At 36.2% G+C, this 14,640-nt stretch overlaps 1 protein-coding gene across 3 annotated transcripts in view; it reads right to left on the bottom strand.

Annotated features, from left to right (window-relative positions):
• FAF1 (Fas associated factor 1) overlaps positions 1-14,640 on the bottom strand; it is a 385,064-nt gene that overhangs the window by 254,081 nt on the left and 116,343 nt on the right. The gene's annotated exons all lie outside the window — the stretch shown is intronic.

The raw sequence follows: 14,640 nt of genomic DNA, 5'->3' as shown, positions 1-14,640 counted from the left end.
CCTAATGTTTAAAATTAAGGCTTTTATTTTTTTTTTTAAAGAACTTCCTTTTTAACATGGTTCATAATTTTTATTATTTTCCTGATATTAAACCATCTCTGTCTCACTTGCATACCTTCACCTTGGTCCTGATAAATGACTTTTAAAAAAAAAAAAAACTAAATTGCTATAGTTATTTTGTCAAGATTTCAATTGAAATTTTTAATAAAAGTTTTGGGGCCAAATTTTAATTTGGGTTTTTATAATGCCAAATCTAGGATTGTCACTTACTTCCCAAATTTTGTTAAATTATTCAAAGAATCAGCCTTTAATTTTAACATTGGCATGATTTTTCTTAAGAGTTCTCATTTCTCTGTTTTTAAGATATCCTTTTTTTGTTTCTATTTTGGACTTATTTGTTACTCTTTTTTTTAAGATCCTATTATGTTTACAAGTCTCCTTAGGTTTTCATCCTTTGTTAGAAATTCTTAAATTGATTACTATTTTTATTGCACTAAAATCTAGAAAATTTAACACGCTCACCTTTATATATTGATTTTCAGTTTCCTAATACAGGAGAAAATTTTGTAAAAGTACCACGTACTATGGAGAATTATATATATTCTTTAACGTACTGTACATTTAATATATTCATAAGTCACTATAAATTTCTCCAACCGTTTGTTATATTTCACTTTCTAATTATGTTTCAGTTAAATCTCAGAGAAGAATATTTGGGAACTTAAATGTAATGCCATATAAAACATGTAATTTAATGTCAATATTGATTTGTCCTTTTTCTTTAAGAATAATGTAATTTCCTTATCTATTTACACAGTAAATTTTCATTTTTGTTTTGTCTGATGATATCTTTTGCTGTTTTTAAAATTCATCTAATACACAAGTAAATTTTTTATTTTAAATTTTTGATTCTCTCTCTATATATATATATCTTCACTTTTTAGATGTATAATTCCAAGCAACAGATTTTACAGAGTTTGTTGATTTGGGTTTTGTTGTTGTTGTTGTTAAACTTGGGGACTTTTGGGGGAATCACATCTAATTACCCTTTTCTTTCAATTCATTGCTGAGCTTGAGGATTTTTTGGAGAGGGAGAGGGTAAGGAGATGTCACATCAAATTTGTCCTTTTCTTTCGATTTATTGCACTGTTTAATCCATTCACAAGAGTTTGGTTTCTTATTTCCTTAGTTCATGCTTTTTGGCTTTTTTTTTCTCCTTTGCCTTTTTAAGTCAACCTTTTTATTTGTCCTTACAATTAGTTTTGCTTAATCTACTTTGATACAACTCTATTGCCACAGCCTTTCTTTCCTACTCTCCTGTCAACCCTTTACCTAGTTTTGGAGTTTTAGTTAACTTACTGGTTTCTCTGTTCCTTTTAATGAGTAATCGAAATTCTCCCTTCTATTTTAGTTCAAAATCTTCCCTCACTTCTCTTCAATGTCTTTGATCTGTTTTGTTTCTTTCCCCTCTTTTTTCTAGGAAGAATTTCTTTTCCTTGCTCTTGTCATCAATTCTCATATATTTTTATTTTGAATTTTTATTTTTTGATTCATGTATTATGTATGTGCTCAAGCATTTCTTCTCTAATCTCTATGTTCCCCATTACAGTTTATTAAGTACTAAATATGAGTTTTCTTAAAACCATTTCTTATTATATTGACTCATAAATCTTGCACTATTATTCCTATTTCTATTGTGCCTGACTTTGAATTATCAATTTATAAGATAAGTAAATAAGGATAGAAGGACTGCCCTGGTAAAAATCACCCCATATCACAGACCATTTATTCCAGTTCTCCCTTATGCCCTACCCATGTTTACTTTCCTTCCCATTTCTGGGTCCTCTCATCACTTCTAGGATCTGGTGCCTCCCCATCTATGACTTTCCTTCTCTTGAGGTAAAATACTGCCCATAAAAAAACAATATTCTCTTGAGGAAACAGTCTTCCTCCTTCAGAGGTACCCATCTCTTATTATAGACACATATCTCTTACCCCATGGCAATGCTCTCCTGTGGGGTTCCCTCAGCTGCTGAGCTGAGACCTCCTTTCATTTACCCTATTTCAATCCGTTCTTTCTTTTCTCTTTTTCCTAATGAGCTTTTCCTAGTATGGACTTTATCTTCTCTCCATTATTCATTCATGAATAAAGGCTAAGTAAGGTTCATTCCCTCTCAAGTCATGAAGATCTTAACTAGTTGTATATTCCTGAACAAGTCACTTGACTTCTGGCTACCTCAAATTCCTGACCTGTAAAATGGAGATAACAGCACTCAATTTACAGGGTAGTTGTGAGAATCAGATAAGCAGAATGCCTAGAACAGAAGATGAACTATATAATGCTTATTCCCTTCCCTTACTTTTGATATTTTTAAAAAATTTCTATTAATAAGAGTAATTTATTTCATTGCACATTTTTGTCCTGATAAATCATTTACTTTTCTGTATTTCTGTTATGTGAAGGAGGGAGGGATTAGTTGTAAGTTAAATATTCCATTCATACTATGTTTCTTCCCCTAGGAACACCTTAAATGTCTCTCTTATTGAACAGCTGACCTTCTGAGTTTGCTTTTACAGATACATTATTCTATTGTCTTTCATTTCATTCTAGGTTTTATTACATATAGAATAGCTTTGTGTCATTTTATTTCCTTTATATTTGAAAGTCTAATTTTATATATGAAGGTAGGTTTCCACATTGCTTGCAGAATTTTTATTAGTCATTGGAATTTTAAAATTTAGTTACTCAATGCCTTAGTGTAGGTCATTTTGTTTTATTTTGTAGTTTTAAAGTCTTTCAATTGGTTATTTACTCTATTTTTAAAATACCATGCTATTTTCTGATATTATTTCCTGTGACATAATCTTCAGGTTTTTTCAAGGAAATCTATTATCCTTAAGATGTCTTGAAGTGTCTACTCTTTAACTTATTAGCTTTTAATTGTATAGGCATCAAGTGTTGCTGTTGTTGTCTTAGATTTTTTTTTTTTTTTACTTCATTGCCTTTTGCTTTTGTTCTACCAGAATGTCTTTCATTTCAATATATGTGTATTACAAATCTATTGTATCCTCTATTGTAGATTCAAGTTTTTCTATTTCTGATGCATAGGCCATAAACTGTGACATCTGTTTTCTTCTAACTTATTCTCTTATAGTTCCCATTCTCTTCTGAATTTTGGAACATTCTGTTGTGGTTCTCTGTTCTCTGGGAATTACTTAGGATGTTTCAAGTATTCAACTTCCTGTCTTGTAATATTTAAAGCCATTTATGATCATTTTGATGGCTTATTAATCATCATTTCTTCAAAATTTACTATGCTTGGGGCAGCTAGGTGGCGCAGTGGATAGAGCACCAGCCCTTAAGTCAGGAGGATCTGAGTTCAAATTTGATCTCAGATACTTAACACTTCCAAGCTATGTGACCTTTGGCAAGTCATTTAATCCCAATCATCTCAGCCAAAAAAAAAAAAAAAAAGAGGAAGGAAGGAAGAGAGGAAGAACATGTGCAATTCTTCTATACATATTTCCACAATTATCTTGCCGCACAAGAAAAATCAGATCAAAAAGGAAGAAAAATGAGCAAGAAAATAAAATTCAAGCAAACAACAAAAGAAGTAAAAATGCTATGTTGTGCTCCAAACTCAGTTCCCACAAATCTCCCTCTGGGTACAGATGGCTCTCTTCACAAGACCATTGGAACTGGCCTGAACCAAAAGAAAAGAGCCACACTCATCACAGTTGATCATCACATAATTTTTATTACTTTGTGCAACGTTCTCCTAGTTCTACTCACTTTACTCAGCATCAGTTCATGTAAGTCTCTCTAGACCTCTCTGAAATCTTCCTCCTGATCATTTCTTTTATTATTATTATTATTATTATTATTATTATTATTATTATTATTGCTTTTTATTTACAAAGCATATGTATGGGTAATATTTCAACACTGACCCTTGCAAAACCTTCTGTTCCAACTTTTCCCCTTCTTCCCCTCCCCCCCTCCCCCAGATGGCAGGTAGTTCCATGCATGTTAAATATGTTAAAGTATATGTTAAGTCCAATATATGTATACATATTTATACAATTATCTTGCTGTACAAGAAAAATCAGATCTAGAAAGAAAGAAAAAAACCCAAGGGGGAAAACAAAAATGTAAGCAAACAATAACAGAAAGCATGAAAATGCTATGTTGTGATCCACACTCATTTCCCATAGTTCTCTCTGTGGGTATAGCTGATTCTCTTCATCACTGAACAATTGGAATTTGCCTGAATCACCTCATTGTTGAAGAGAGCCACGCCCATCAGAGTTGATCATCCTATAATCTTGTTGTTGCCACGTATAATGCTGATTATTTCTTATAGAACAATACTATTCCATACACTGGTACACCATAAGTTATTCAGCCATTCCCCACTGATGGGCATCCACTCAGCTTCCAGTTTCTGGACACTACAAAGAGGGCAGCCACAAACATTTTTGCACATGTGGGTCCCTTTCCCTCCTTTAAGATCTCTCTGGGATATAAGCTCAGTAGAAACACTGCTGGAGCAAAGGGTATGGCACAAAACACAAAGCACAAGGAGTGCTCCCGGTAAGGAGCCACAGACACACACACAGTTGAAATCATCTTTATTCTGAAAGAGCTTAAAGCACAAGTCCCCTATGATCTTGTTAACCTCATAAAGGCTTTTTGAGGTAGGAATGGGCAGCATGGATATTATTATTCCCATTTTACATATGGTAACTGTGGCACAGAGATAAGTGATGTTCTTCCAAAGGTCTTGTGGCAGTCCAAATTTCCACTGAGGTCTCTTGGACTTCTTGGACAACATTGTTTCTTCTGTGCCAGAGCTGGTTAGTTTTCCCTTTCAAAGAAAAAAACTATCCAACTCCAAGAAACTGGTGTCTGGTTGGAACCATGGATCCCCTCTTACAGAGGAATCCCATAGTCAGCTGCCATCTAGCCACGGCTTATCTGGAACGTCTCCTGCAATCTCAGAACGCAAAGTAAGAACACACACAGAGCTGTGGAGAGTTTGGAAGTAAGAAAGCATGTGTTTTGAATCCACAGGATCAAATGGGACTCATAGCAGATACTTTTCTACTGACTACATGGAATACATGCCCCTTTGGGCAAAGTAACAAAGTGCTCTCCAGAATGGCTAGATTAATTCCCAACTCCAACAATTATCCTTTAGGTTTTTACCTGAATTTCCTTTTGCTTGAACTCTTTCAGTTTTTGCCCTTTTTTTCTTATCATCCTGTCTATTATGGGTACATCCTTCTGGCTGAACTGAATTCATCCTCTCCTATGTTGCAATTTTATTTTTCAATGGCCTTGGTTGCTATTCCAAGCAACTTTCAAGTGACAGGAGTAGTTGTAGTTGAATTTCAATCTCCCTTCCAGTCTTGAAAGCACCACCCATTTTGGTTCCTTAATCCAATCCTATCTATCTCTAGCTCTGAATCTTTCTCAGATTGAATTGACTTAACATCTACTGTTTTTTTTATAGGTTAGAGGAGTATAGGGTAGATGTTCCAAGTATAATGTGGCAAACTTGGAGTTTTCTAAGATAGGAACCAACCCAAGCAGAAGAAAGCCCAATAACTACTTGATCCCTCCTACCCCATACATAATCAAGTAGTGCCAATGTCTGCAGCTTATTTCAAAGGGAAGGGTGACAGATGGGGACTGGCAGAGGAAGGAAAATTCTGAGGAGCCTCAGGTACAAGATGGTAGATCAATTTACATGTCCTCTCAGAACAAGGAAGCTGGTGGGGAAGGGGTTCTGAGTTTAAAGTTTCAAGTTCATAAGGTATAATCTTGATAAACTTTTTCATTTTCTTATCATACAATTGTTCTACTTCCGGTGCATGATTTCTGTTTGGGAAGATTTTTGAAAATTATGAAAAAAAAATGACTTGTCTTCTATATTTTGAGCCTGTGACCAATCAGCGATAATATTTACTTGATTTACTGAGTGTGACAGGGAAGCATGGCAGCAAGATTGCAAAGTATTCTTGAGTAGCTTGTAAGCGAGAGGCAAATCTGGGCGGTTAGGAAAATGTTCTAACACACTTCATGAAAAGGATAGAGGATCAAATTCACTGATAGAAGGGTTTCTGCTTTTGCTACAATTTGAACTAGATGAAAAACTGAAAATTTCCTTTGTCATTTCACCCTAATAATTTAGAACAGACTTGATAAATGGCATGTCCAAAACTAACATATTACAGGATCTTCATAGCTTATATGTGTGCATATATGTGCTTGTGTATTGAGGGATCAATAAGGAGCAAAAACCAATAAATCAAAAGCACTGCTCCAGGAGTCTAAGTTTTTTAATGGGCAAAATAAGGTTTCTCCATACAAAAGTACTCTGCCATTATGAAACTTTATGTTATTTAAGCCACTGTTAATTCTCAGATTCAGAAGAACTAGGGCCCAGAAAGGTTCAGTGTATTGCCCAGACTCATCTAGATAATGAGTGACAAAGCAGATGTTTAATCTGATTAAAATTTTTATCAATGATTTAGATAAAGACATAAATGGGGCAGACAGGGGGCACCATCATGCACAGAGTACTGGGCCTAGATTCAGGAAGATTTAAGTAGCAAGGTGAACCTGGGCAATGAGTCATCTTTCACCTAAACTGTGGCAATAACTTCCTAACTGCATTCCCATCTATCTTCCCCCCCCCCCCCCCCCCCGGGCAAAATGACTTTCACTAAAATGCAAATCTGATCATACTTCCCTCGACCCCCACTCAATAAACATCACTAATCCCTCTTATTTCCAGGATCAAATATAAAATCTTCCATTTGGCAATTAAAGCTTTAACAACCATTTCCAACTTTTTTAGTCTTCCCTGCACTCCGCTTTCTTCCTCAAATTCCATGATTCAGCAGTCCTGGCCTATTAATTGTTCCCTATGCATGACATTCCATCTTTCCAAAAAACATTATCACCGGCTTAACTCCACACTTTCCACTTTCATTTCTGCCTCCTGGTTTCCTTGACTTATTTAAGGCAACTCAAACCTCACTTTCAACAGGAGGCCTTTTCCATGACTTTCTTGAGATAATCTTTCATTTATTTTGCATACATTTTCTTATACATGTTGTCTATTCCATTAAACTTCTTGAGAGCAGGTGCCATATTTTCCCCTTGCTTTGTCTCCATAGCACTTACCTAACAAGGAGTAGGCACTGAATAAATACAAGTTTGTTGACAAATTTTTTAATTAATTCAGTAGCCACCCTTCCCTGTAATTCAATTCCGCAAGAAAGATTGTTTAGTTAGGCAATGAAAGCAATGGGAAAGTGACTAGATCAAATGATGGAGCCACAGTTTAATTGCCTCGATTCAAATGAGGAAGGATTCTTCAAAATGAGTTGTTGAGTAGTCTATTTGGGAAAGAGGTTTGGGGACACTGAGGAAACAGAATCTGTTATAGGTGAAACAAAACTAGTCCAGTTATCAGGAAAGCAGTATTCAACTTGTGGTTAATACTAACTAACCATATGACCAAGAATAAATCATTGCATTTCAGATAGCTTTTCCATCTATAAAATTGGATAATAACCACAGTTTACAGGTATATTATATTATATATATGATATATATTATATTACAGGTTACCAAATATATTATGGGTATAAATCACCCAGTCATTCAAGATTTAAGAACAAAGTCATTTTGGATGCTTTCTTCTAAATCATTTGTGAAGTCTGTTGACTTGATTTCCATTTCTTTTTCTTTTTTTTAAAGCTTTTTATTTACAAAACATATGCATGGGTAATTTTTCCAACACTGACCCTTGCAAAACCTTTTGTTCCAAATTTTCCCCTCCTTCCCCCCATCCCCTCCCCTAGCTGGCAGATAGTCCAATACATGTTAAATATGTTAAAGTATATGTTAAATCTAATATATATATATATATATATATATACATATATATATATATACACACACACACACACACACACAAACAATTATTTTCCTGCACAAGAAAAATCAGATCAAGAAGGAAGAAAAAGAAAAACTTGAGAAAGAGAACAAAATGCAAGCAAATAACAACAGAGAGAATGAGAACGCTATGTTGTGTTCCACACTGTTCCCATGGTTCTCTCTTTGTGTGTAAATGGCTCTCTTCGTCACTGAACAAGTGGAACTGGTCTAAATCATATCATTGTTGAAGTGAGCCACGTCCATCAGAATTGATCATCACGTAATTTTGTTGTTGCCATGTATAATGATCTCCTGGTCCTGCTCATTTCACTTAGCAACAATTCCTATAAGTCTCTTAAATCCTCCTGCTGGTCATTTCTTACAAAACAATAATATTCCTCATATACCATAATTTATTCAGCCATTCTCCAGTTGATGGGCAGCCACTCAGTTTCCAGTTTCTTGCCACCACAAAGAGGGCTGCCACAAATGTTTTTTGCACATGTGGGTCCCTTTCCCTCCTTTAAGTTGATCTCCATTTCTTGCACACTGATCTCTACCTGCTCCATGGCCTGGTTCCAATCTGACACTCCAACTTCTATAGAGTTTGCCTTCAAATACTTGGTATTGGTAGTCCAGCAAACTGGTCCTCCTACTGTTCCTCCCACATGACACTCCATTTCTGCTATGCCTTTACAAAAGCTGTCCTCCATGCCTAAAAAAATGTCCTCCAATCGCCGTATTAAACAACCTCTAAATTTCTTCAACATATACTTCAAATGCAATTTCCTCCTTTTGAAATCTGACCCAACTTTTCCCCTCCTCAGCTGCCTCCCATCATTTTATTTACTATTGAATGAAATAAATGAATACTTTTCAAAAAGACTGAGATGGAATGGATCAGACCTTAGGCCCAAGTCACATGATCTTTATTCTCAGGACTCTAGGATTGAGCCTCAGGGAGGCTCATGACCCACAGGAAGCAGACAGCATCATTGACCATTTGTCAATAGCTGCTTCCTTTCCAGTTCCTTCAATTAATTTAAAAACCAATGGGGGGGGAGGGGAGAAGAAATGGGGAGAAATGTACTTCCATCTTGGTGTTATATAGGAACTCTTCTGCCCTCAACGCACGCCCGCTCTATTCTGAACTGTCCAGATAGTTGTTGGCCCTCTTCTTACAAGAAACAAATTAAAACTTTCTGTTGTACCTAGAGACACCTCCTAGTAGTCAAACTGGGTAAGAGGGGTTTAATATAACTCTATCCCACACACTATGGTTTGCATCATTAAGTCATAAACTTATCTTCCAAGGTTTATAATTCATCACTCTTCTTCACCTTTAGATCCTTTAAGTTTCCTATCATTTCCACACTCAAATCATCTCTTATATCAGACCTTTTCTCACTAGTTACACAAATAATAATTCTGTTCAGGCCCTCATCCTTGTTCCTCTAGATTACCAAAAAATGGCCTAACTGGTTTACTTCCTTCAAGTACCTTCTTATTCCAAATGACGGTCCTCAAGTGATGATCTGACCATGTCACCTATAATAAACTCCAATAGCTCCTTGTTGCCTCTAGGATCAAATATAAACTTGTCAAGATATTAGGAGATAACCTGCTTTCCAGACCTAACACCCAGGGAGCAAGCTGGGCCCTGAGCTTGGCATAACAATAATTCTCTGTGCTCACCCTCTGGCAAAATCACACAATTCTTGTATTGCTTTGACCAGCACTAGGTATTCTCCCTGAACAAATACTGGACAAGCTTGGACAAGTTGATCATAAAGCCCAGTTATGAATCCAGCTCCTCACATTGTTGCTGTTACCCTGCAATGTCAGGGCTACAGTTCACTGTGTAAACCACTAGCACCCGTACTGAGATGCCCCTATGCTCAATCAGGTCCCCCTACTAGGAGGAAGGGCCCTGACACATGGGACTAATTTGCCTCCTTGCTCGCAAGCTATGACCCTCACTTTGAAATTAAACTTCTATTTGATTCCTGACTCTCCTGTCTCTAGTCTCTGTTCAGCTCCGGCCATCCACAGACTAGAAGTTTGGTTCCTACTGGAGAGGCCCAAAAGAATTGTACAAGATAAGGCCAATGTCTAATGCAAATAGATTTTCAGTGATGAAAAATTATCATGATGTTAACCTTTCAACTAAAACAAGCTATAATCCCACTACATATTTTTTAAAAAAAATTTTTTTAATTTTAAATTTTTTAACATTTTCATTTAAAATTTTGAGTTCCAGATTTTCTCCCTCCTCTTTCTTCTTTTTCCTCCCTGAGATGATAAGCAAATATAGGTTATACATGTGTAATATTTCTATATTAGTCATTTTGCACAAGAAGACTCAGATAAAAGGAAAAAAAAAAAGAAAATGAGAGATTCTTCTTTAGAGGATGAAGACAGTATGCTTGATCATTAATTCTTGAATGTCTCAAAACACTGTCTTGCTGAGAATAGCTAAGTCATTCACAATTGCTCATTATATGATATTGCTGTTACCATGTACAGTGTCTTCCTGGTCTTGCTCACTTCACTATGTATCAGTTCATGTGGATCTTTCCAGGTCTTTCTGAAATTATTGTTTGTTTTTTCTGATTGCACAAAAATTTCACTAAAATCATATACCACATTATTGTTCTATAAGAAATGACCAGCAGGATGAATACAGAGAGGCTTGGAGAGACTTACACGAACTGATGCTAAGTGAAATGAGCAGAACCAGGAGATCATTGTATACTTCAACAACGAATACTGTATGAAGATGTATTCTGATGGAAGTGGATTTCTTTGACAAAGAGACCTAAATCCGTTTCAATGATGGACAGAAGCAGCTATACCCAAAGAAAGAACACTGGGAAATGAATGTAAACTGTTTGCATTTTTGTCTTTCTTCCCAGGTTATTTTTACCTTCTGAATCCAATTCTTCCTGTGCAACAAGAGAACTGTTTGGTTCTGCACACATATGTTGTATCTAGGATATATTGCGACATATTCAACATATATAGGAGTGGGTGGAGGGAGAGAGGGGAAAAATCGGAACAGAAGTGAGTACAAGGGATAATGTTGTAAAAAATTATCCTGGCATGGGTTCTGTCAATAAAAAGTTATTATAATAAAAAAAATCATTAAAAAAATAAATCATATACCACAGTTTGTTCAGCCATTCCCTAATAATGGGTATTCCTTCGAATGAAGTGAACTGTGGCAGCTGTCTCACAAGATGGAGTCAGTGTACTAAAGACTGAGTAAAGGTCTGCTGTGTCTCACGGACAGGTTTCTTTCTCCAGAAATCACATGGTTTACAAGGAGTGGGACCTTTTCTTTGTGATACTAAGTTGGGGCCACCTTGGCATTGAAACTCCCATAGAAGATAACAAAGTAATCCTAAAGATGTGGTTGGATAGAAAGTTTTTCCTCATTTATGACTTAGAATGTGAGGTCATTTGTCCTGGCTAATCAGGGCAAAGATCCAGCCTATAGGGAGTGTTACCCCCGGCCCCTATATAATTCTTGTCTATTATCTGGGCCTTGCCTCTCCTTGCCTACTTGTACTTTTCTGCGTTTGACTTGAGAAATCTCCTTAACTTATTTCACTTATTTGAACCACTGGTCTTGTCACACACACACTATGATTTCCAATTCTTAGCCATTACAAAAAGAGCTGCTATAAATATTTTTGTGCAAAAAGGATCTATTTGCACATAGGTGCAAAAAGGACCTATTTGCACATAAGTACAAATAGGTTAAAAAACACTCATACCAATAAGATTTTGGTTCCAACAAAACATGGAATTCCAGTATTATATACTTCAAAAGATTTTCACTAATAACAATATTATTATGAATAAATGAATGAAAAGACTTTTAATTAAGTGATTAATATGTGGCAAATACCATGTGAAGAACTAGTGATAAAACTATAAAAGGAAAAATAGTCCCTCTCTTCAAGAAACTTCCATTTTAATAAGAAAAACTTAACCAAATAGAAAAGTGGTGAAGACGGAAGGGAACTGTGGTTTAAAAAGTGACAAGGATGATGAGGAGAGTCACTGGAGGAAGATGACAAATCCATTCAATCAGAAGCCGTATTAATGATTTGATTTTAGCGCCAGAATTAGAAAGAGAAGAATTAGGTACTGAAGAAGAACTGAGGATACACACAGCAGAGACCAGGGAGTAAAGTGCCTGGAACCCGCTTCAGCTACATCATCAGAGAAGCTATTATCATCATCACTATCATTATGGGATAAAACAAAAGACTGGATTCTTTATCACTAAGTTGAAAGAGTTGTTATAAAGCAAAAAAGAAGGCAAAAAGAGAAGTTCCAGAAACTTAAGCAGGGATGATGGAGAGATGAGGAGGAAGACACCTAGTCCACCCTGAATGGGATGAAGATCTCTCATGGAATGTCCCCTAATTGGCACTTAAGACTTTGCAATAACAAACTGAGCAATAGCTAAAAGCTGCATTGTCTTGGATGAATGTTTTCTCTCCTGTTCCTCCCTCTTCTTAATTAGCATTTAAGTACTTGCTGAGTAAAGAGTTTGTTACATACTAGTATTCTTTTGTTTTTGGGATAGATCTCCCAGGTTTAAGCCTGGACATCCCTAGACAATGGGAGAAAAGGGGTGTGAAGTATGGGGCCTTCTGGTTATAGTCTGTATCATCTTGTGTTTTGCAGTTTGCACTCTGCACTCCTCTACTGCCACCTTGTCTGTTGAGAGTTGCCCTTTCTCATGAAATTGTAATAAATCCCTTTTTGCTTTTTTTTTTTTCTGATTTTAATTTGGGTTGGGGTCACAGCTGTTCCATATAATCCCCCTTACTAACAAGACAAATCTTCATGAGTCAGAGGAGGGTCAAGGTGTGAACAAATGAAAAGAATGACATGATGGAACAGTCTGAGGTGAAACCAAAAATAAACAAAAAAGAAGGAAGCAGAGGTATTAAAAATCATGGCCCAAACATTACATCATTATTTATTCAATTTCAAAAAGTTTATAGGATTTAATTGGGGAGAGGATTGGCATGGAAGATTGTTGTGCCACAGTTTCCTTTGATTATTCTACCTCAGTTTCCCTAATTATTCTATCTGGTTGCAACATCCCCCTTCCTAATCATCATGATTCAGATAAGACCCCAGACCTTCCCTACTTATCAGAATATCCTGTGCCTCCCCCCATCCAGACATTGTTCTTCTTGATCCCAACCTATCAGAAGGCCCAGGGCCTCCTCCCACCCTGTCAGAATCAGATTGATAGTACGTTCCTGCTCTCAGTGCTCTGACTCCGCCCCTCTCTCAGTCTACCCTGGTCACTTAGAGCCACATGTGTATATATAATTCATGGGAAGCACACATTAGCTGCCGGATGCTAGATTCTTGCAGACGATAGTCTCATTCAGCCCTGGGACCAAACTATAGAGCCATTTGGTCCTGGTAAATCTCTCCCTTTCAAATAAAATATTAAAACTCTCTCAGTTTCTCTGGCATTACATAAGGAGTGATACTGTCACTGTTAGGAAGGATGTTATATAAAGCAGTCATCTTTCTGTCTAGAAATGGGAGGATTTTTTCCCTCATCACAAGAAGCTTCTCCCATAGACCACTTCATTTAAATCTCATTATATGCACTAAAATTTCCATTAACAACCTTCATACAGAAGAAAAGACAAAAAGCAAGACAAGGCAGTGTTAAGCACTAGTAAAAATATTTAGGCAAAAGAATGATAGTCATTACTACAACTACTACTGAAATGGTTAAAATGAAAACAAGGATTACTGCTAACAATAATAATAGTAGTTAGCATTTCTATCATGTTTTAAAATTCACAAAGCATCTAACAAATAATAAATGATTTGATTTGCACAATAACCCTTCTAGGTAGGTGCTGTTATTATTTTTCAGCTGAGGAAACTGAGACAAACTGAGGTTAAATGATTTGCCTGGAGTCACTCGGCTAGTAAATGTCTTAAAAAATTTAAACTCAGGTCTCTTCCTGATTCCAGTCCAGTGCTCTATCCATTGTATTTAAGAAAGTTAAATTTTATTATTGTTCTCTGATTTCAGAGAGATCTGGAGAGACTTACATGAACTGATGCTAGGTGAAGTGAGTAGAACCAAGAGTACATGGTACACAACAAGAAGATTAACTGAGGATCAGCTGTGACGGACACATGGCTCTTTTCAATAAGGAGGCAGGACAATTCCAATAGACTTGTGATGTTCTGCATCCAGAGAGGGGTCTGTGGAGATTGAGTGTGGATTACATCACAGTCTTTTCATCTTTTTTATTTATTCTTTTTTTGATTTGATTTTTCTTGTGCAACATAACAAAATTGGAAATATGTGTAGAAGAACTGCACATATTTAACATATATTGAATTACTTGCTCCTGGGGGGATGAGGGAGGGAAGGAGAAAAATCTGAAACCCAAGGTTTTGCAAGGATGAATGTTAAAAATTATATTTGCATATATTTTGAAAATAAAAAAGTTATTTCTAAGAAAATTACATTGAAATAGAGGAACATAGCACAAAAAACTAAACTGAAAGAAAGGGATGGCAGGGGGATGTCTGCCATGGTTTCAGAGTTCAGAGAATTAGAATCAGGACCAGGAGAGGAATGAATGTTGACAGGCTTAGCCCCTTCCCCAAAATAGAGGAAC

Source organism: Sarcophilus harrisii, chromosome 4, assembly GCF_902635505.1.
Source record: "Sarcophilus harrisii chromosome 4, mSarHar1.11, whole genome shotgun sequence".
Taxonomy (NCBI): Eukaryota; Metazoa; Chordata; class Mammalia; order Dasyuromorphia; family Dasyuridae; genus Sarcophilus; species Sarcophilus harrisii.
The sequence above is the reverse complement of the archived record's forward strand: the minus strand, read 5'-3'. Positions and strand labels throughout refer to the sequence as shown.